We start from the raw sequence: 23,791 nt of genomic DNA on the forward strand, positions 1-23,791 counted from the left end.
ACGGTATATGTATATATATTTATAAAAGAAATCTAACATAGAATAGACTTGTATTTAGATTATATTTACATAATCATAAAATATTTATAAAAAAATCTAACACATATTTACATAATTATAAAAAATATTTATTATTTAATAACTATATTTATATAATAATAAATATTTATTATTAAAAATTATATTTTTATAATAATAAATATTTATTATTAAATAATTATATTTACATAATCATAAAATATTATTATATAACAATAAAAATTAATTATTAAATAATTATATTTTTATAATTATAAAAATATTTATCATAATCATCATATTAGGATTTAGATTATATTTACATATTTTTATAATCATACAAATATTTACTTTTAAATAGTTATATTTATATAACTATAAAACTATTATTAATAATTAATAATATTTAAATAATCATAAATTTTTATCAATAACTAATTATATATTAATTTAATGTTATTTAAAATATTATAATTAAATATCAAACATTGTTATTTATTTAAAGTTATTTTATATATTTTTTAGTTTTAATATGATTATTATAAAAATATTATTTTTAATATTTTATTTTTTAATTTCAAGTTTAATCTTATTTTAAAATATTAATCTTTAACAAAAAAAATTAATCTACTATTTAAAAATAAATTTAAATTATAAAAAATAATTTTGTTTTCAATTTAAAAATAAATTAAAATAAAAATATAATATTTAAATTATAAAAATAAATAAAATATTATATAATTATATAATAAATCGTATTTAAATTTATATTAAAAGATAATAATATTAAATTTTGAAAGATTATAAACTTATATCAATTTAATTATGAAAAAATGAAAATTCATATCTAGCTATTGAATATAATTACATTTTTTTGTTATGTTATGCAAGAATATAAACTTTTGTATTATATTAGACTGGTTAAAACATGGGCAGAGTACACCTTTTTATTACATTAAAATATATATAATTTTATTATTTTAATGAATAATTAAATAAAAAACATTAAAATAATATAATTTGTATAATTTTATAAAATTAATATTTTAAAAATTATGTATTCATTATTTTTTTTTAAAACACTATTTGGTTATTTCATAATTGAAAAACAATATTAGGTGGTTGATTTTGTGCAAAGAAAAGAAAATTATAAAAAGAAAATAAGAGAAAAAATGGAAGGAGCCTTTTTTTATCATGTTTTATAATAATAAATATATTCTAGACCTAGTTTTTTTTTTTTTTCTTCTTTTTGTCTTTGTATGGAAGGATAAAATTAGTTGGGTTGATTCTTTTGTGATTTTTCATTGGATTCTGAGTTTCTGTTTAATAGTTTTGTTCTTCAATTTTTTGTAGCAAGGAATTGTTTTTTAATACTTGTTGAGAATTTAGTTTTTTTTCTTTAATTACATTTCTTTGTTAGTTCGTTTAGTTCTAATAAATCTCTTGTTTGATTAGTTCGAGAGATAGAAGATAAACATTTCACTAGTACATACTTGGAACTAGTGAGATATTGAATACATCAGTAGAAATTTATTTTGTTGATAAGATTTTTTTGACATTGATTGACGCTTGCTTGATTAAGTTTGACATCTATGTGAGAATTAAATGATGATAATCTTAGGAAAATCAATGAGGAATTCATGGTGAATAAATTTGGGAGTCAACTTGCGTTCTTTACTGTTTTTAATCATCTTTTATATTTTCCTACTGAATAATCACAAACCTTTTTTACTTTATTACTATTGCTAATTTTTATTGCTTATAGATAGGTTTTGGACATTTTTGATTAGATTCATTATTGAATTCGGTTGGAGACGACTTTTATACTATCATCTCTCTAGCTTTAGACATCTTATTACTACATCAGACAATCTATGCTGGAATCTTTTTAATTTGATTTCTCTACGACAACTATCAACTTGGTGTCATTGTCGAAGAGCAAGCTCAACGACCTAGCGTCTATGGTAAAACAGACATTTAGAAAGGCATGTGGGATTTGTGCTGCTAATGATCATTACAATGACTACTCTTCTCCCACATTACATGAAGTTGGCTAAGTGAGAAGTACTGAGTGCCCTCAAGCATACGGTGCCAACATATACAATAATGGTAAACAATTTATTGAGTTTCCTTTTAACAGTAGATTGTCTAACCATCATCAACAACCATATAACCATGATTTGTCCTCCAACAAGTACAATCTGGGTTCAAGTAATCATTTGAATCTTAGGTGGGGTAATTCACAACAACAACAATCCTTTATACCCTACCAATCACAAAATATTGAAGCAAGCATATCGTCTTGTCACCACCTGATGAACATAATTTTATTCGCACTTATTAACTTTAATCATAAATTATTGGAATTTGCTCATCTAGATGCTAAAACCTGGTAGTACAAAATTCATAGTGGTTTCTTTGATCACTTGTCATGTTATCCAAGCGGTTGATCATCAATATTTCAAATTGTGACATATGAATCCCATGATCTATGGGTGGCTCATAGCCCACAAGTGCATGCAGAGCATAATCTTCAGCAATTCCAGCACTTGGACCACCTTCATTATTTGCACCAGAAGCTTGTCCAGTTTGATTACCAACACCTTGTTCAACTTGATCTGGTTCAACTTATTCTCCATCATTTGGTTCAGCTTGATCTCCAAGAGAAGGACCCACTTGTTCTTCCTCTTTACTAACCCATTTGTTATCAACTTTGATGAACCCCATCTTGCTAAGTGACCCATTATTAATTTCATGTGATGGTTTTACCACCTCTGACAGTTCTTCATCAAGATCAACTTCAAAATATTGAAGAAATTTAGATACAAGAACAACATAAGGAAAATGATAATCACTTAACCTCATAGATTTTTGCATATGCTCCTTGAAGGCATGGATCCAATTGACTTAAATGTTCTTCATTATGCAGTAGATTAAGACAAGATCTTCTTCAGTGAAGATAACATGATTACTACCCCCTTGAAATTAGAATACATGTGACAATAAACGCAGTGATCCTTTCATTCAATTTTAAGGCACCAACATGAAAACCCTTCACTTTCATGTGAGGATTTCTGAGACAACTAACATAGTACTGTATTTTATTGAAAATCCTCCACAACACTTGTTTTTCCTTTGTTGATTCTTGCTCCAGTGAATTCTACCTAGTGATGGCAGTCCACACAACAAGAGTAATCACCATATCTACCCCTTTGACATGTGAATACATGTTTTCACCATCAATAGTTAGGTTTGTGTAAAATACCTTCACAAGATCTAGAAAAGTGTTCCCATTCATCTCAAGGAACCTTCTTAGCTTCTGATCTTTCAATGCTTTCCTAACCTCTTTGAGGTTTTGCTCCTTCAGCTAGTTGAAAGACACTTTTCCAAAGATACCTTCAGTTTTGGGGTGTTGATGACTTTTTTTCTCATCTCATGCAGAAAACTTTCGAATTTCACATTGTCTTTTGAAAATCAAGTCTCTAGATAACCAACCCTTGTAGTTCCTTTGATGGCACGTGATTTTTTTCTCTTTGGTTAGTGGGATGAAGAGGCCATATGCATATATGGATGTAAGAAGATGCAGTGAAAAACAGTTTCAAATGAAGGTGCAGAGAGAAAAAAAACAAATTATTTTTGTAAAATATTCAGTTGAAAGCACCCCTAATATAAGCAAAAAAATATAGTAGAAATAAAATGGCTTTTAGTGAGTTGTTTTTACTAAAGAAAGGAATCTTCTGCCGTTTTGGAAACTGCAATATGTCAGACCCAAAAAAACTAGATGGAAAGTATCAACTTAACCACTGAGGCAAATGATCATTCTTGAAATATAAGGATTGTCGTTTCGTCTTATTTTCTTACAAATAAGAAAATACCTATAGCTAAATTTGTATTTATACACTGTTGGAACTCAGAATGAGGGACGAACGAATATTTTGGCAATTTTTAAGAGAGAGTATTTCTCTGCTAGGGTGTTTTCCTGCATCTTGCGATCTTATCAAGAATCCACCAATTCTTGTGGCGATCATCCTTAGGCTTATCAAACTTTGTTTGTGGTGCCTTTTTTTATCCAGGTTTCTATTATTACTGTTGATCCTACCGGTTGACTTAGCGCGAGAGCGTTGCCTCGTCACGGTCTTCCTCACCAGCTTGACTCCACGTGCCCTCCAAGTCCACACCACAGATAGCCTCTCTGAGAACCTGAAAAACACACGGTGGCGCCTCTGCGGCCAGTGGCGCTCCGACGCTCAAGTCAGTGACAAGAACACCCAAAGAACTGAGAGAAAATATGCTCTGTAGAACCTACTGAAAAGCCCACAACCCTAGCAGAATGAGTCGTAATGAAAACGTACCTCTGCAAATTCTGTTAAGGTTACCTTTATAGCTAGGTTTCTTCTCTCTCCAGGCCGTTATGCTTTTGGACGCGTGGCTCGCATCCAGCCCTGCACGTGTCGCCATCTGGGCTGGGATAGCAGGTAACACCCAGCCCTACACGTGTCATCATCTGAGCCAGGGTAACTCGAGCGTCATTTCCCTATTGCGCCCAGCCCTACACATGTCATCATATGGGTTAAAGTAACTGGTAACATCCAACCTTACACGCGTCGTCATCTGGACTGGGGCAACTTGAACGTTATTCATGTGTAGTAACCAGTCACGCGGCTAAGTCCTCTATTCGAGGGGCGAGCTAGCGCGCGACATGCTCTAGAACACCACCTGACAAGGCGAGTATCGGGTGCAGCAAAGTGCACCATCTCTACGATATCGCTTATCCTAATGGCACCCTCCCTACCGTTGCGCCATGCATGTTCTGGCTGAGGAAACATCGCCATCAACGAACGTCCACTCTGGGAATCCCGTCGCTGATAGGCGAGCTGTCCCCTCAGCCCAAACACCCTTCACGCCCCATGCTGGCGCACCAATCGCCTCACTGGAGTTGTACACTTGAACTTACACCTATGGGCCTTCATCAGCTTCAATCCGAGCTTGTCGGAAGGTCTGGCGACGTGCTTCCTGCAGCGATGTCAAGCTACATGATCGCCAATCGCCAGATACGTCGATGACGAGCCAACCCGGCGACAACCGGGCATGTTCGTCGCAGAACGCCAGTTTCATGAACCGGCGACCACGCTCACCTCTGAACCATCCATCTGTTCTTGCCCACGTGTTCCACTGAGCACGCCCCACCTAGGCACGTGCAAGACACGTCATCACACCCGATGACCTGGTCGGTACAACTGTTTTGAATTTACTCAGTTCCGTAACCCTAAATTCCCAATTTTGTTGTCAATTCTATTTGGATTCATATCAGTTGGTATTCAGAGCAAAGGTTTGAGTCATAATACAATTGTGCATCCTGTTTTTGTTTTTGTATTTTTCCTCATTATTGTTCACTGTACTGTTCACGTATTCGTATTGTTCTGCACTATTCACATATTTTCGTATTGTTCCGCATTGTTCATGTAACCTTTTTTTTCATACTGTTTGGCACTATTCATTTAAAAAAAAGAAACAAAAAAAAAGAAAAAAGAAGAAGAAGAAGAAGAGGAAATTAGAAATAGAAAAAAAAACAAGAGGAAAATAGAAAAAAAATAGCACTTATCCAGTGCATACTTGTTTGTTAAAAGTTCTATGTATACATATTTTATTTTCTCTATATATTGTTTTGCTTGTTGTTTTTAATTGTTTTGCTTCTTTGTTGATAGTGAAATTGTTCTTCACTATTTTGTTCTTTGCTATTTTTTTAATTGATGTTAAAATACAAAAAAAAAGTATTTTAAGCTTCTGATTGCTACCTTTGAAAGTGATTCTTGATTATTTATTGCTTAATTCTTGTAAGAACCTTAAGTAGAGAAGGAGTGATAAAAGGCAGTGTGATCATTATATAAAAAAAACATTATTGTGTGAAAAACGAGTGTTGAGTGTAAACACGTGAGAAAGTGGTGTGAGGCATAAATTTATTATTATTTTTAATCTGTTTATTTGAGCATGGCAGAGGAGACGCCAAATAGTGAACTTCCTCAAACACAAATGCAAGCTTTCACACAACATTTGGAGAGAGTAATAAAACAACAACGTGATGGACTCTATGAGAGGTTGGATCAAATGCAACAGGCACAACAAGAAAATCATGGAGATAGGAGGAGGAGAAGTGATGAAGGAGAACAAAGAACTCTGAGAATTGATGGAATAAAATTAAATATTCTCACATTCAATGGGAAGAGTGATCCTGAAGCCTACTTGGAATGGGAAATTAAAGTAGAACAGTGTTTGTCTGTAGTGAGTATAATGATGAGCAAAAGATGAAGTTGGCAGCAGCTGAATTTTCACATTATGCCTTAACTTGGCGGAATAAATACCAAATGGAGAGAATTAGATATGAGGAACCCATGGTGAACACTTGGACTGAAATGAGAAGGATTATGAGAAAGAGATATATTCCAGCAAGCTACAATAGGGAGTTGCAACTCAAACTTCAAAGAATGACTCAAGGGAATAGAAGTGTGGAAGAGTATTTTAAAGATATGGAGGTGACCATGATTAGAGTTGGAAAGAATGAAGAAAACGAAGCAATCATGGCAATGTTTTTTAATGGATTGAATCATGATATTAGGGATGTTGTGGAGCTGCAAGAGTATGTTGACATGAAATACTAACCAAGTAGAACAACAAGTCAAGAGAAAGGGAATCATGAGGAGGAGTTCTAACAATAATAAAAATTTCAATTGGAAGGATAAGGTGATGAAGGATAAAGGAGTTCCCTCGAGTTCAATCACATCTTCAAGTGGGACGTCACCTCATAAATATAGTAATTCACCACCTAAAAGGAAAACAAGTGAGGTAAAATGTTTCAAATGCTTGGGAAGAGGACATTATGCTTCATAATGGCCAACAAAAAAAAATATGATCATTTTATCAAAGACACAAATAGTCAGTGAACCTTCAAGTAAAGAAGAGAAGGAAGAGGTAAAGGTGGAGTTGGATACATTGGAGGGTGATTTGTTGATGATTCGAAGGCTTATGGGAAGCAAAATGCATGCTTTTGACCAAATCCAAAGGGAAAATATTTTCCATACTAGATGTTCCATTCAAGGGAAAATATGTTCACTCATAGTTGATGGAGGAAGTTGCACCAATGTAGCTAGCTCAAGACTAGTTACCAAATTAAATTTGGAGACAAAACCGCACCCAAGGCCATACAAGCTTCAATGGCTTAATGAAGATGGAGAGATAACAAGGAGTAAGCAAGTGGAGGTGAACCTATCCATAGGACAATATAATGACAATGTCTTGTGTGATGTGGTTCCAATGAGATAACTCACATTTTGTTAAGGAGGTCGTGGCAGTTTGACACCAAGGCTATTCATGATGGTTTCACCAATAAAATCTCTTTCATGCAGAATAACAAGAAGATCATTCTCAAACCCTTATCTCCTAGAGAGGTGTGTGAGGATCAAACGAAATTGAGAGAAAGAGAGTTCAAGATAAAAAGAGAGATGAGTGAAACACCTATACAGAACAAGAGCGAAACACCAAAAGAGAGCGAAACACCAAAAGAGAGAGAAACACATGAGAGAAAAATGAGTGGATTACTGAAAGTGAATGAAGTGAAGAAGTTGCTACTTTCTAGCAAACCTCTTTATTTACCTTATTGCAAAAACAACACTTTGGTTGGTGACCATTCTAACCAAATTAATTTGTTTCCTAGTGTTGATTCTTTTTTGCAGGAGTTCCAAACTCAAGTTGAAGAATTGATGAACAAAGGATGGGTACAAGAGCCCATGAGCTCATGTGCCATTCCAGTAATTTTGGTGCCTAAAAATGATGGTTATTGGAGGATGTGCACAGATTGCAGAGCACGCAATAACATTACCACTAAAGTATAAACACCATATTCCCAGGTTAGATGATTTATTGGATGAATTGTATGGTGCTTGTATATTTTCAAAAATTGACTTAAGAAGTGATTACCATCAAATTAGGATTAGGGAGGAGAATGAATGAAAAGCCGTCTTTACAACAAAATATGGATTGTATGAGTGGTGTGTGTTGTTATTTGGGCTAACAAATGCCTCAAGCACTTTTGTGAGATTAATGAACCATGTTTTGACAGAATTTTTGGGCAAAATTGTTATGGTGTATTTTAATGACATCTTGATTTATAGCACTACTCTGGAATTACATGTGGAACATTAGTGTGTTGTTTTAAATGTTCTTAGAACAAAAAAGTTGTATGATAATCTTGAGAAATGCATTTTTTGTATTGAACAAATTGCATTCTTGTGTTTTGTGGTAAGTGTCAAAGGAGTTCATGTAGATTATGAAAAGGTGACGGCTATTCAAGAATTTTGTTTACATCATACTGAGTTTGCTTACAATATGGTTGTTGATAGCACAACGAATTGTTATCCATTTGAAATTTTGTATGGATTAAATCCTTTAACTCCATTAGATTTTTTACCTATGCCTAACATTTCTATTTTAAAGCATAAAGATTCACATGCTAAGGTTGACTATATGAGAAGGCTACATGAAAAGGTTAAAGAAGAAGTTGAAGAAAAAGGTAAAGGTTATTCTAAACAAGCTAACAAAGGAAGAAAGAAAGTAATCTTTGATCCTAGAGATGGGGTCTGGATACACATGAAGAACGAAATGTTAACTAGACAAATAAAATCCAAGCTCCAACCTAGACGGGGTGGACCTTTTCAAGTGTTAGAAATGATTAATGACAATGCCTACGAGATTGATCTTCCAAGTAAGTACAATATGAGTAGCACTTTTAATGTGTCTGATTTGTGTCCTTTTACTGCAGGTGATGCGGACATCCAAGGTCTTTCTCAAGAAGGAGGGAATGATGCAGACATCCAAACCAAAGGGCATGGTGAGCAGGAACTTGACCAAGCCATTCCAGACTTAGGCGGACCCATGACAAGAGGAAGGCTTAAAAAGGCCCAAGAGACTTTACATCACAAGGTGGCTAATCTTTTGGAGGCTCAATTGTTGAATTGCCCACAGTTTAAAAAGACTTCGCTGATTACATGCACAACATGTTTGAACCCAGAACCAGACGGAAAGTATCAACTTAACCACTGAGGCAAATGATCCTTCTTTAAATATAAGGATTGCAGTTTCGTCTTATTTTCTTACAAACAAGAAAATACCTATAGCTAAATTTGTATTTATACACTGTTGGAACTTAGAATGGGGGACAAACGAATATTTTCGCAATTTTAAGAGAGAGTATTTCTCTGCTAGGGTTTTTCCCTGCATCTTGCGATCTTATCAAGAATCCACCAATTCTTGTGGCGATCATCCTTAGGCTTATCAAATTTTGTTTGTGGCGCCTTCCTTTATCCAGGTTTTTATTATTATTGTTTTGAATTTACTCTGTTCCGTAACCCTAAATTCCCAATTTTGTTGTCAATTCTATTTGGATTCATATCACTAGAGTTACAATTGGGCCTCCTTGGACCAAATGCAACTCTAGACCATCTGAAGAGTTCTTTTAGGGTTAAAGCTTGCACCTTGGCTACCCATAACACTATAAATATAAGTGTTAGCCCCCTTGTAAATGAGATCTGAATTGATAAAGAAAAGCTGCCCAAGTTGCTAGCTCATTGTCTTCAAATTCTCACTCTCAAGTTTGCACTTCTAATAGTGTTTTGCTTGAATCTTCTTAGGAGTTGGCCTAACCTCTCTTAAGCTTCATTATCATTCTTCATTCACCAATACTTCACAGTTTCTTTCACACATTTTAGCCACCCAATCCCACCAAATTTCGCACCCCAAAATACAAAACAAAAGACTTATAGCAATGCAAGCTATGATTGTATCACTTAGGAACCCATTTCAAAAGACCTTTAGGAATGACAAACCTCTTTACTCTGCAAAATTTAACAGTATGACCCATTTTCATGCAGTAAAAGCATATTTTAGTCGGTTGTTTCGATAAAACAACAAGTTGTTTTTCAAAGAAACTAAAGAAGGGTTTTGAAACTGGTTTGTTCTTGCTATTTGGATTAAATCTCAGTCCAACCTTGCCAAAAACACAATTTTGTGAAGCAAAAATAGTTTCAAGATTGGATTTCCTTTTGGAAAACTTATCCATAGTCTTTAAAAGATAGTGAATCTTCTTTTGAAGGAAATCACAATTTTCATAAAAGCTTGAATCAACACACTTATAAGAAGACATTTTGTAAATCATTTCCAGGTTTTCAAAATTAGTTTTTGAATGACTTAACTCTTCTTCTAAGGTCTTGACTCTATTTTCCAACTAGTTGTTTAACCCTTTCAATCGGTTATTTAATAGAGCCAGGATGATAGCTTCCTCATAAGTTTCTTTGAACACATCAAGAAGTTGGCTATAATTTTCAAAATTCACAGAAGTGCTTAAACTTACATTGCTGGTTTCTGAATCTTCATTTGCCATCAAACACATATTTGCTTCTTCATCTTCTTTTGATGAAGAACTTGAGGATGAGTCATCTTTGTCCTGCCAAGCTATGTAGGCTCTTCTTGCTTTGTCTTTCTTCTCAAATTTCCTGTTAGCTTCTTTCTCTTTGCTCACATTGCTTGGACATTCAACCTTGATGTGTCCCTGTTTGCCACATCCAAAACAAGTGTAGTTTGTAGAATTAAAACCATTAACACTCTTGTTATTGTACCTATTTGATCATTGACTTTTGTCCCTGTTGTTCTTCTTCAAGAACTTGCCAAATTTCCTTGTGAGCAGGTTAAGAGTCTCACTATCACTGCAGTCACTTGAGTCTTGATCAACCTTGTGTCTTGCAGTCTTTAAAGAAATGATTTTCACATGTTGTTCTTCATTCTGTTGATCATTCAGCCGATTCATTTCAAGTTCATACTCTCTTAGCTTTCTAAACAAAAAAGCAGTGGTCAATGTGGTCAAATTGTTTGATTCTGAAATGGAAGTGACCTTTGACTGCCAAGATCTATCCAAACATTTGAGGATCTTTATCTTCAGCTCCTCTCTTTCAAAGATTTTGCCTAGGACAATGAGATGATTTACAATGTGAGTAAATCTCTTCTACTCATCAGAGATGGTTTCCCCTTTTAGTATCTTAAATATTTCATACTCTTGGATCAAGGCATGCTTCCTTGCCTTCTTCACATTTGTTGTGCCTTCATGGGTTACTTCAAGGATGTCCCACATCTCCTTTGTTGATCCACATTGAGAGACCCTAAAAAATCATCAGAACTCAAAGCAGAAGTTATAATGTTCTTGGCAATGCAATCATATTGTGCCTTTTCACTTTCACTCTCAGTCTACTGGGACCAAGGTTTTTTAGAAAAACCATTATCTTTTCATACATAGGAATAAAAGGACCATTAGTGATAGCATCTTAGATTCCTCTATCAATTGACTCAGTAAAAAATTTCATTCTTATCTTCCAGAATTGATAGTTCAACCCACAAAACAAAGGTGGTATGTTTATAGAAGGTTTTAGCCATTTTCAACCACAAAACAAAGGGCAGTCTTTCAGCCATTTTCAAAATTATTTTAGGATCAAAACTTGAGTAACTTTCAAGAACTCAACTTTGATGTCAATTGTTAGAACGTGTGGCTAAAACAAGAGAGGGGTGATTTGTTTTCACAAGATTTTCGCAAAGATTGGAAGTAGAGTGAAAAATTATGTAAAAATCAACTAATTGATTTTTTGTTCAATTAGATAAAATTTCAAATTTACATTTTTTTATGGAAAAAATTAACCAGTTGTTTTATTGAAACAACTAATTGTTTTATACCAGAAAACAAAGAACAAATTTCAAAGAAGTGTATAAGAGTAGGGAAAGAAAGATTCACACAGAGAGATTTATATTGGTTCACTCTTAAGAGAACCAATATACATCCAGTCATCAGCTAACCACTGAGAATTCACTATGCAATCAAAACTAGATTACAAAACACACTAAGAATGTTGATCTTGAACCCCTCAAGAACACACAACACTTATTATCCAAAACCACACCAAAAATGTTGATCTTGAACCCCTCAAGAAAACACAACACTTCTTGGCAACACCACATTTTATATAAACCCTTTCTGAAACTGACATACACACAATTACAGTATTCAAAGAAGGAAATATAATACATTTAAGCTTTACAAAGCAGTAGTACAGATGAATAGAAGACCTAGTTCATATTTCACACACAAGTGATGATCCAAAAGCTTTTGATCTTCTATTGAAAACATTTTTAATAAACTCTCTTTCTTGTCCTTTTCAAATGATCACAAAAAAAGTCTTTATATAGACTCAAACAAGTAATTAAAAATGTTAGATCATTAATAAAAAGCAGTTAGAAACATTTAAAAAACAGTTTAGAATTCATAACAAAATTCTGTTAAAAAAACAACTTATTGATTTAACTTTCTGTTAAAGATTTCATATAAAACAACTAGTTGTTTTATCGAAATACTAATTGTTTCTGTCTTACATAAAAGACAAAAGAAAGCAAAGTTGTAGTCACTAAGTATAAAACAACTAGTTGTTTTGACAAATCAATTGGATAATAAACTTGTTATAGTCACAAGACCTTGAAGAACAACTTTTTTTAACTCACTGATTTGAAAAATAATTGACTAAAATTTCACAGCTTTTTAAAAAACACTTATTTCAAAAGAAATAAAGAGTCAAGTGAGCTTGGATCAATACTATACGTTAATTGACAATACAAAATCTATTAAACAACACACACAAACACCACAACAGGTTCTTCAAGTCTTCAAAGCAGATTTGGAAGCATCAAAACACCTAGTTCAGTAATAGTGTCCACATTCTTGATTCTAAGAAGACTTTGTCTAGTTCATGAATTTGTGATTGTTCAGTGTCATTTGAATCCACACAACCTCCTTCATATCCTCCACTTGAATATGATATGGAAGTGTTAGGATTAAAGATTTGAACAAGCCGAGACTAAATCAGGTAAGTATAGGATTATAAGTTTACACGTTCACATTTTAAAGGAATAAATGATGGGTGAAACTAAAGCATTATGTCTAGGATGAACATCAAAACTTTCTCAATCCAATACTTATCCTCACATTTATCTTTAATAGTCTTGACAAGTACAAATCTACGATTCTAGCATTTTCACACCATATTCAAGGGGGAGGAATGAGAAGGAGGTTGTTTGAATTCAAATAACAATGATCAACCTCATATTTATAAACAAGAAAGTGTTTTAAGAATAAAAAGTGCAAAACAATGACCAGACTATTTTATAATAGTTTTCTTTTAATCAAGTTTACAATAAAGGTAAAAACTTCATGAGAATATGAGACACGGGATAATAATCCTCCTTTCACATTACACTCCAAATACATTAAAAAAATTATTTACAATTAAAGAACACATCTAATATAGATAGTCACGTTATAGTCTCCACATTTATGATTCTAAGAAGATTTTTTTTAATTCAAGAATCTATGATTGTTCACTGTCATGGTCGAAGCTACAACAAGAAATGCTAGAAACACATAAAATAAATTTAACAAATATCATAGAAATGGAATATAAATAAAGCATAAGGTAATTTTAGAAGGTGAAAAAAAGGAATATGTGTGAGTAATCGACAGTGCCGCCGATAGCAATGCCCAAACCCGCTCTATCGATAACACGCGAGGCAACTGTCTCTAAAAGTGAAAACAGAAATTGATGCGGTGCTTCCTGGGTTTATAATAATCCCTTGCTATTGTTTAAGGAATGCATCAAATTAATTTTTTTAAGATTTAAGTGTTTGTGTCATTTTAAATTTAACTTTTTAGAATGTCCTTAAATTATTACTTTTAATTAAAATTATTATAATAAGACATATTTATTCCTTAAATCTGTAGTAAAAAACATGTAATCTTATTATTCATCACTAAAATTAATAAAATAATTCTTATAATTATATATTTTTAATTAATTTTTTTCAAATTATAATCACAACAAAAAAATTAATTTATAAAATAAATCGAATAATAAAATGACTATAAATAATGTAATGGAATTATAGTGACACTTTTTAAACTAATATAGTAAAGTATATTTTTTTAACTTCTCTCCATATGTTGTATGCTTTTTTAAGGGCTTTTTATAAATGAGATTATTAATTGAGATTGAAATGAGTCTTATGATTGATTTTTTTCTTTTATGTTTGATTTTATTATTGTTGTATTTGTTGGAGTGTGGTGTATTTGATAAATCCAATACCTATATTACAGACTTTAAAGATTGGATATGTTAGGAATACTTAAATGTGTTCTTAATATGTCGTATTAATTAACTCTGTTGTGTTGATTAGAATCAATTGTAAGTTTCTCTTTTATGATTTGACTTAAAATCTTCTCTAGAAAACTTCTCAAAAATGTATTAAAGTTTATCTTGATAATAAGATGTTTTAATTGATTAAAAAATATTTTTAATATATTAAAATATTCTTATATAGGTATGAAATGACTAGAAAAAAATGTAATCAATTAGATAATTATTTTTTATAAATAGAATCGCTTAGAACATGAGTAGTTATAAGCTTTTTGTTTAATCATTTAAAATGACAAGTCTATCAAATAATTTTACAAGTAAATTTAACATGCAATTTTAATTCATTAAAATAATAAAATTAAAAATTTATACAACTTTTATTTAAAAATCATTTTATATGAGATTGAAAAATTATCTACTACCGAGAGATCCACTTGATTTATTCTTTTGTAATATTCTTGTTGTTTATTGTGTGGTAGTATTTTACCTCTTTTACAAAACTAGTACAATATTTATCAAAATCTAGTTCAAATATGCATAACTAGTAACTACTAAAGACATAAAATACAAATACTAAATAAAATAAATATATTATAAAATATGCATTCAAAGATTCATGATTATTACTATAGTGTTGCATGAACGCAAACCCTCTCTACCACAAATTATGACATAAGATTTGTCACTTGGACAAACCTTAGAGCAACACCCCTCCCAGGTGCAATGAAAGTCACTAGCCTACACCATGAACCTCTTGATCACTCATTGGTGTCGTCTAGGTAAGCATGTTGCCCCTCACAACCACTTTTCTTTTGTAGTCCAAGTTCCTCACTTCTTACTACTCTTTCAACAATGTGAGACTTGAAATACTTCTTTTGTATCTTAAAAAATAGAGCTTAATCATTATCCCCTTAAGATGCCTCTCTTATTCTACATTTACCACAAAGTGCATTAAGATACTTGCTTTCTGCTCAGAATAATACATTACTTGAAAATATCAACTTGTAACAAAAAATATAGAGAAAAGTAATAATAATGGCTTGCACTTGGAGTCACATAATGATTGTTCATTTAGGAAACATCAACAACAAAGTGCAATCTTATTGTGGGATTACAAACTCCAAAACTAAAGTATTTGAAAGAAAAATGAATGAATTTGTAGTAAAATACTTGATTAATTAATAGAGCATTGTGAAATGAAAATATGAAAGATATAGTCATATGTTGTAATAATGTTGTCTTCTTCCTTAGAAGCAGTTCTATTCCTTCAAACCAACATAAACAACACATAAAAATGACAATGACTCTCTCATTTTCCTAAATTTGAAGGTCAAATTTCTAGTTAAATTCAAAATAACTAAACCAGGTTTTGGTTCAAAAAAGTTGGACTTGCATATGTTACATGAGAGAAAGAAAACATTGTTTCGGTGTTGAATGCATTTATTATTTAAAAACTAGACCACTGTTGAAGACAAAACTATCAAAGCTAACAAGTAATAATGGAAGAACATAAATATAAAATCTAAAATATTCATAACTTCTGAATTTCAATTATAGGTGACCTATATAAGGTCTTTGGTGCTCCACTCATCCAAATCAGAAAGGAACTCTACCAATCAACATATATTAAAAGAAATATTCTTCACAACTCTTGCTAAAACAAACTAAACACCTCCTTCACACACATACACACTAAACGAGTGAGATCCTAAATATGCAATGGTCAACTACTCAACATACTCAACATGTGCACTTTGTCGTGTTTATAATAATAAAAAAAGGTCTTTGTTCTATACTCTACTATTTAAAGTTTACATAGATAGGAAGAGATAAAGAAAAAATAATAAATATGGCTTACTAAAATAATCTTGCTATCAATAAATATCCTATATATATATTTCATTAAAAACTGATAACATATGTTAATTTAGTATTTTTCAAAAGGATAAAATTATAGTGAAACAATGATAGTTTAATATGTAGACCTAAAAAGAAGGCTTAATAAACAATTAGGAATATATGTATTATAGACAATACAATATCATAAAAAAAGAAAATAAAAATGATGTTTTAGTTACATAATACAAAATCAAGATGAGAAATTTAAAAAACTGTACAAAAGGGGCTGCGCGAACGCAAGCCCCACTACCACAAATTATGACGTAGGCTCTGCCATTTTTGACAGACCTTAAAGCAGTACCCCTCCAATGTGCAATGGAAGTTACTGCCTTAGACCATGGTCCTTCATGATCAACCATAGACCCCGTCCAGGTAAGTATGGAAAATAACCGTACACACTTTCATTTTATATTCTGTAGTTCTCATTAGTTAATCTATACTAAGCAATGTGGGATTATCACATTTGTATACTCTGCACGTGTTTTAACTTAATCATTTTCCTCTACAAATGATTCTCTTCATCAACATTTGTTTGTTTGCATGAGTATGAAGCTCCTTTGTTTTCTATAAAGAATAACAAATATTACCAAAACAAATAAGGAAATTGTTATTTCCAAACAAAGTAATAAATGTTGAATTGCTAAGAAACAAAATGTAATTGGTAAGATGCTATATAATTTAAAAATTTTGATACTGTAATTTATTGACATTATCTCATAGAGCCAAAGAGTAATCACGCAATGTATCTGAACCTTGATGCTTGCATGGTTTTACAGACTGTGAAAATCAAAAGTATTTGAGAGGCTAAAAGTAAGATACTTTGTGAGAGGAATTGTGGTATTATGTGAAATTTTACTTTCTTTCTACTTGTAATAAAACGGATCTAGATCTTGTGAGAAATTAAACTTAGAGAGTAAAATAAGTAATCGTAATCATTGATATTGCATACACATATAGATATTTCTCATCAATGATTAAAATGACTTATTTTATTTTACTTACTTTAGATGAATCAGATCCTAATAAAATATTTTGATCTCAAAAGTTATGTGATTGAAACACTATTTTCATTATGTTTGGACATATATGGTGATCTATATACTAAAAATAATGTAGCAATTAGTGGAATTTGACGCATGTCAGTCTTATGGGTTATCTCCAATATGTTGTATACATTATAACTTCTTTTAGCTTTGTGAACCAATTCTCTTGATGTCATTGTTGATAGGAGTGACAAATGCATTATCCTGGCTAATGAAAATCTCTACCAAGGATCAATATTCATTAAGAATGGTAAGAGAAAAAATTGCGTGTTCTTTTTCTTCCCTAAGCTCTTATACACAGGTACAAGCATGCAATCCAACACAGAATACTTTCATGAGTTTATTTTATGCAACTCTTAGTTTTGCATTTTGAGAATCATGTCAGAAAAGATGAAAAGTTTTACATTTTGTGTTGTATATTTATAAATTTCAAAAAATCAAGTGCACATGACCCAGAGTGAAGGTGGAAAATGAGATTTTGCTTATACTTTTTATTTTGAAATTGGAACAGTGCTATTGTTATACTGTCAAGTTATTTTTTCAAAACCTCTTCATAACTTTTATTTTGAATTCTTATGTGAAAACTTTGGATAGTGTTGATTACTTTTCATTTAGTTTCATGTTTGTCTTGTTGGTTGGTCAATTATCCAATTTGAAAAGATATAAGAAAGTGGAAGCTTAGATTAGTTTTGTACTCATGGAACTTAAATGAGTTGTACAAATTGATTAAAAGTGTTGTTGCTTGATTTATGGAAGACTAAAAAAATTATGGAAAAAATAAATTTGTTGAATTTAGTCTTGATGAATTGCCACCAAAGAATCTCAAATATAATTCATACTGCTTATGATAACCATGTATTAGTTATACTTTTACTTTAGAAGTATGCATCATTTGATGAAATTATTAACTTCTTTTCCAATACAGACTTAAGATACAAGATAAAAATAATGTGATCCTTATTTTTAATTTTTATTTACTTTAAATATTTTTCTTTATATTTTATAATGTGATCTTTATTATTTTATATTTTCGATAAATATGACTTATTGACAAACTTGTGTTTTCCAGGTTATTTCATTTCTTTTTTAATATAAAGATAGTATTGTTTTTTTTGCTATTTTTGTTATTTGTTTGAGAAATTATTTCTATTATTTTTATATTTATATTTTTTTTTTGTTACCTATTGTTGTACTTAACTCATACTCAATATAATCATATTTTATCGGGTGTATTAGATAAAGTATTATTTTTCTTACTTATACCATGAATATTAAAATTTAGTTGTTTTTAACTTTATATGATAAATTTGTAGTACAACTTTCTATACCTGATTTCATTTCCTTCCTCGGGCAATGTGTGGTGTTCTTAAGATACAACCTTGTGCTCTACAGCACCTCTAACCCTCTATAAAGCACCAATTTTGATGCTCACAACATTAATTGCACATAATTTTTTAATACAAGAACAATTCGAAAGGACAAAAAGTAATATTTCAAGGATTCATAGATTGGGAGAAAAATTATATTTTACTATTTATTCTAAAAACAACTGATTGATTTAATTTCCTGTTAAAGATTTCGTATAAAACAACCAACTGTTTTATCGAAATACCAATTGTTTCTGTCTTACAGAAAAGATAAAAGAAAGCAAAGTTGTAGTCACTAAGTATAAAACAACTAGTTGTTTTGACAAATCAACTGGATAATAAACTTGTTATAGTCACAAGACCTTGAAGAACAACTTTTTTTAACTGATTGATTTGAAAAACAACTGAATAAAATTTAACAGCTTTTTAAAAAACACTTCATTCAAAAGAGATAAAGAGTCAAGTGAGCTTGGATCAATACTAGATGTGAATTGACAATACAAAATCTATTAAACAACACACACAAACACTACAACATGTTCTTCAAGTCTTCAAAGTAGATTTGGAAGCATCAAAACACCTTGTTCAATAATAGTGTCCACATTCCTGATTCTAAGAAGACTTTGTCTAATTCATAAATTTGTGATTGTTCAGTGTCATTTGAATCCACACAACCTCCTTCATATCCTCCACTTGAATATGATATGGAAGTGTTAGTATCAAAGATTTGAACAAACCGAGACTAAATCAGGTAAATATATGATTATAAGTTTACACAGTTCACATTTTAAAGGAATAAATGATGGGTGAAACTAAAACATTATGTCTAGGATGAACATCGAAAATTTCTCAATCCAATACTTATCCTCACATTTATCTTTAATAGTCTTGACAAGTACAAATCCACGAGTCTAGCATTTTCACACCATATTCAAAGGGGAGGAATGAGAAGGAGGATGTTTGAATTCAAATAACAATGATCAATCTCATATTTATAAACAAGAAAGTGTTTTGAGAATCAAAAGTGCAAAACAATGACCTGACTATTCTATAATAGTTTTCTTCTAATCTAGTTTACAATAAAGGTAAAAACTTAATGAAAATATGACACATGGGATAATAATCCTCCTTTCTCATTACACTCCAAATACATTAAAAAAATTATTTAGACTAAAAGAACACATCTAATATAGAGAGTCACGTTATAGTCTCCACATGCATGATTCTAATAAGATTTTTTCTAATTCAAGAATTTATGATTGTTCACTGTCATGGTCGAAGCTACAACAAGAAATGCTAGAAACACATAAAATAGATTTAACAAACATCATAGAAATGAAATATAAATAAAGCGTAAGGTAATTGTAGAAGGTGATGAAAAGGAATATGTGTCACTAATTGACAGTGTCGCCGATAGCAATGTCCAAACCCGCTCTATCGGTAACACAAGCGAGGCAACTGTTTCTAAAAGTGAAAACACTAATTGATGCAGTGCTTCCTGGGTTTATAATAATCCCTTGCAATTGTTTAAGGAATACATCAAATTACATTTTTAGCATTTAAGTGTTTGTGTTATTTTAGATTTAACTTTTTAGAATGTCCTTAAATTATTACTTTTAATTAAAATTATTATAATAAGACCACATATTTATTCCTTAAATTTGTAGTAAAAAACATGTAATCTTATTATTGATCACTAAAATTAATAAAATAATTCTTATAATTATATATTTTTAATTAATCATTTTCAAATTATAATCACAACAAAAAAATTAATTTATAAAATAAATAGAATAATAAAAGGACTATAAATAATGTAATGGAATTATAGTGACACTTTTTTAACTAACATAGTAAAATATATTTTTTTGTAACTTCTCTCCATATATTGCATGTTTTTTAGGGCTTTTTATAAATGAGATTATAAATTGAGATTGAAATGAGTCTTACGATTGATTTTTCTTTTATGTTTGATTTTATTATTGTTGTATTTGTTGAAGTGTGGTGTATTTGATAAATCCAATACCTATATTAAAGACTTTAAAGATTGGATATGTTAGGAATACTTGGATATGTTCTTAATATGTCGTGTTAATTAACTCAGTTGTGTTGATTATAATCAATTGTAAGTTTCTCTTTTATGATTTGACTTAAAATCTTCACTAGAAAACTTCTAAAAAATGTATTAAAGTTTATCTTGATAATAAGATTTTTTTAATTCATTAAAAAATATTTTTAATATATTAAAATATTCTTATATTGGTATGAAATGACTAGAAAAAAATGCAATCAATTAGATAATTATTTTTTATAAATAGAATCGCTTAGAACATGAGTAGTTCTAAGCTTTTTGTTTAATCATTTAAAATGACGAGTCTATTGAATAATTTTACAAGTAAATTTAACATGCAATTTTAATTTATTAAAATAATAAAATTAAAATTTTTTACAACTTTTATTTCAAAATCATTTTATATGAGATTGAAATATTTTCTACTACCTAGAGAGTCCACTTGATTTATTCTTTTGCAATATTTTTGTTGTTTATTGTGTGGTAGTCTTTTACCTCTTTTACAAAACTAGTACAATCTTTATCAAAATCTAGTTCAAATATGTATAACTAGTAATTACTAAAGACATAAAATACAAATACTAAATAAAATAAATATATTATAAAATGTGCATTCAAAGATTCATGATTATTACTACAGGGTTGCGCGAATGCAAACCCTCTCTACCACAAATTATGACATAAGATTTGTCACTTGGACAAACCTTAGAGCAACACCCCTCCCAGGTGCAATGAAAGTCACTAGCCTACACCATGAGCCTCTTGATCACTCATTGGTGTCGTCCAGGTAAGCATGTTGGCCCTCACAACCACTTTTCTTTTGTAGTCCAAGTTCCTCACTTATTACTACTCTTTCAACGATGTGAGACTTGAAATACTTCTTTTGTATCTTAAAAAATAGAGCTTAATTATTATCCCCTTAAGATGCCTCTCCTATTCTACCTTTACCACCAAGTACATTAAGATACTTGCTTTCTGCTCAGAATAATAAATTACTTGAAAATATCAACTTGTAACAAAAAATATAGAGAAAAGTAATAATAATGGCTTGCACTTGGTGTCACATAATGATTGTTCATTTAGGAAACATCAATAACAAAGTGCAATCTTATTGTGGGATTTCAAACTCCAAAACTAAAGTATTTGAAAGAAAAATGAATGAATTTGTAGTAAAATACTTGATTAATTAATAGAGCATTGTGAAATGAAAATATGAAAGATATATTCATATGTTGTAATAATGTTGTTTTCTCCCTTAGAAGCAGTTCTATTCCCTCAAACCAACATAAAAAACACATAAAAATGACAATGTCTCTCTATTTTTCTGAATTTGAAGGTCAAATTTCTAGTTAAATTCAAAATAACTAAACCAAGTTTTGCTTCAAAAAAGTTCGACTTGCATGTGCTACATCAAAGAAAGAAAACACTTTTTTCGTGTGGAATGCATTTATTATTTAAAAACTAGACCACTGTTGAAGACAAAACTATCAAAGCTAACAAGTAATAATTGAAGAACATAAATATAAAATCTAAAATATTCATAACTTGTGAATTTCAATTATAGGTGACCTATATAAGGTCTTTGGTGCTCCACTCATCCAAATCAAAAAGGAACTCTACCAATCAACATATATTAAAAGAAATATTCTCCATAACTCTGGCTAAAACAAAGTAAACACCTCTTTCACACACAAACACACTAAACGAGTGAGATCCTAAATATGCAATGGTCAACTACTCATCATGTGCACTTTGTCGTGTTTATAATAATAAAAAAAGGTTTTTGCTCTATACTCTACTATTTAAAGTTTACATATATAGGAAGAGATAAAGAAAAATAATAAATATGGCTTACTAAAATAATCTTGCTATCAATAAATACCCTATATATATTTCATTAAAAATGGATAAAATATGTTAATTTAGTATTTTTCAAAAGGATAAAATTATAGTAATAGTGAAATAATGATAGTTTAATATGTAGACCTAAAAAGAAGGCTTAATAAACAATTAGGAATATATGTATTATAGACAATACAATATCATAAAAAAGGAAAATAAAAATGGTGATTTAGTTACATAGTAAAAAATCAAGATGAGAAATTTAAAAAACTGTAAAAAAGGAGTTGCGCGAACGCAAGCCCAACTACCATAAATTATGACGTAGGCTCTGCCATTTTTGACAGACCTTAAAGCAGTACCCCTCCAATGTGCAATGGAAGTTATTGCCTTGGACCATGGGCCTTCATGATCAACCATAGACCCCGTCCAGGTAAGTATGGAAAATAACCGTACACACTTTCATTTTATATTTTGTAATTCTCATTAGTTAATCTATACTAAGCGATGTGGGATTATCACATTTGTATACTCTGCACGTGTTTTAACTTAATCATTTTCCTCCACAAATGATTATCTTCATCAACATTTGTTTGTTTGCATGAGTATGAAGCTCCTTTGATTTCTATAAAGAATAACAAATATTACCAAAACAAATAAGGAAATTGTTATTTTCAAACAAAGTAATAAATGTTGAGTTGCTAAGAAACAAAAAGTAATTGGTAAGATGCTATATAATTTCAAAATATTGATATGGTAATTTATTGACATTGTCTCATAGAGCCAAAGAGTAATCGAGTAATGTATCTGAACCTTGATTGCATGGTTTCACAGACTGTGAAAATCAAAAGTATTAGAGAGGCTAAAAGTAAGGTACTTTATGAGAGGAATTGTGGTATTATGTGAAATTTTACTTTCTTTCTACTTGTAGTAAAACAGATCTAGATCTTCTAAAGTGAGAAATTAAACTTAGAGAGTAAAATAAATAATCGTAATCATTGATATTGCATACACATATAGATATTTCTCATCAATGATTAAAATGACTTATTTTATTTTACTTACTTTAGATGAATCAGATCCTAATAAAATATTTTGATCTCAAAATTTATGTGATTGAAACACTATTTTCATTATGTAGGACATATATGGTGATCTATATACTAAAAATAATGTAGCAATTAGTGGAATTCGACACATGTCAATCCTATGGGTTATCTCCAATATGTTGTATACATTATAACTTCTTTTAGATTTGTGAACCAGTACTTTTGATGTCATTGT

At 30.7% G+C, this 23,791-nt stretch overlaps 4 non-coding genes across 4 annotated transcripts; all 4 read right to left on the reverse strand.

Moving 5' to 3' along the window:
• Positions 1 to 14,916: 14,916 nt before the first annotated feature.
• On the reverse strand, positions 14,917 to 15,075 carry LOC137833751 (U1 spliceosomal RNA). Its single transcript, XR_011084815.1, has one exon. It is a non-coding gene; the product is annotated as a U1 spliceosomal RNA (small nuclear RNA).
• Positions 15,076 to 16,406: 1,331 nt separating this feature from the next.
• On the reverse strand, positions 16,407 to 16,567 carry LOC137833715 (U1 spliceosomal RNA). The gene has a single exon (XR_011084784.1). It is a non-coding gene; the product is annotated as a U1 spliceosomal RNA (small nuclear RNA).
• Positions 16,568 to 21,303: 4,736 nt separating this feature from the next.
• Positions 21,304 to 21,463, reverse strand: LOC137833743 (U1 spliceosomal RNA). Its single transcript, XR_011084809.1, has one exon. It is a non-coding gene; the product is annotated as a U1 spliceosomal RNA (small nuclear RNA).
• A 1,324-nt stretch (positions 21,464 to 22,787) lies between these two features.
• Positions 22,788 to 22,948, reverse strand: LOC137833729 (U1 spliceosomal RNA). The gene has a single exon (XR_011084797.1). It is a non-coding gene; the product is annotated as a U1 spliceosomal RNA (small nuclear RNA).
• Positions 22,949 to 23,791: the final 843 nt, after the last annotated feature.

This window comes from Phaseolus vulgaris, chromosome 6, assembly GCF_000499845.2.
Source record: "Phaseolus vulgaris cultivar G19833 chromosome 6, P. vulgaris v2.0, whole genome shotgun sequence".
NCBI lineage: Eukaryota > Viridiplantae > Streptophyta > Magnoliopsida > Fabales > Fabaceae > Phaseolus > Phaseolus vulgaris.